A 1394-nucleotide genomic window follows, 5' to 3' on the forward strand; every position below is an offset into this window, starting at 1 on the left:
ACTCTAGGGCGGGGGTCTCATACTGGGTATATGGGCCACACAAAGAAAAAAAATAGTTTAGGGGGCCGCATTCTTTTCAGGACAAAGTGACATTTTTATTGGAACCATATTTTTTTCTATACACCTTTTGGATCACATTTTTGGACATTTTTCACTCGTTTATTATAACAAATGTGCATTTTTTATTTATTTATTTATTTTTTTTAAATATATAGAAAATAATTTTGATGGTAACTTTTTTAGTAATGTGCCCATCCTTGTGCCCATCTAATAGTAATGTGCACATCCTTGTGCCCATCCTGTAGTAATGTGTCCATCCTTTTGCCCATCCTGTAGTAATGTGTCCATCCTTGTGCCCATCCATCCTGTAGTAATGTGCCTATGCAGGTCCTCTTCTTATAGTAATGTCTCCTTTACTGGTCCTCTTCTTGTAGTAATGTCCCATCCTGTTCACCTATTGAGCCATTCTACACACACACACACACACACACACACACACACACACAAACACACAAAGAGCCATACTACACACACACAAAGAGCCATACTACACACACACACACACACACACACACACACACACACACACAAAGAGCCATACTACACACACACAAAGAGCCATACTACACACGCACACAAAGAGCCATACTACACACACACAAAGAGCCATACTACACACACACACACACAAAATTCTTCTCACGTGTACTTTGTTCCCTTGGTGTCCTTTTACCTGCTTCTTGCGTCTCGCAGGCACGAGCCTCCCACCGCCACTGTCAGCGCTGCACCTGAAGTTCAGATGAATGTTTTGCCGGTGCTGCGCCAATCGGAGGCCAGCAACTTCATACAGATCATATGCTGGCCTCTGATTGGCCGGCAGCTGCCATTGGAATAGATGTGCAGAGAGAGCTTGACTTCATAATATGAATCATTATATGCTGGCCTCTGATTGGCCGGCAGCTGACATTGGAACAGATGTGCAGAGAGAGCTTGACTCTGCTGCACAGTGTCGGTAAAACCTTCAACTGAAATAAAGCGCTGACGGCTGCGATCCCTGCATCGGCCACGATCATTACCAGGTCCACGTGTCGGCAGACTGCGACCTGTGTGTTTGAGACCCCTGCTCTAGGGGCACCAGGGACCGGACAGGTTTCCTTTAATATGTATCATTATTATTATCTGCAGGGGTTTGTTCCTGCAGAAGTTATATGGTTATCTGCAAACTCTATTCAGATGAACAAGATTATTGCAGAAATATTTTCCAGATATGCACAGACACTTAGGGAAATTTTGTCATTAGCAGATATTACTCTGATTTCTCATGCAGAACTCTATATACATAGCTTACTTCCATTCTTTTTTCAGATTCAATTACGGATACATTTCAGAACATA

The sequence above is a fragment of the Anomaloglossus baeobatrachus genome, chromosome 2 (assembly GCF_048569485.1).
Source record: "Anomaloglossus baeobatrachus isolate aAnoBae1 chromosome 2, aAnoBae1.hap1, whole genome shotgun sequence".
Classification (NCBI taxonomy): Eukaryota; Metazoa; Chordata; class Amphibia; order Anura; family Aromobatidae; genus Anomaloglossus; species Anomaloglossus baeobatrachus.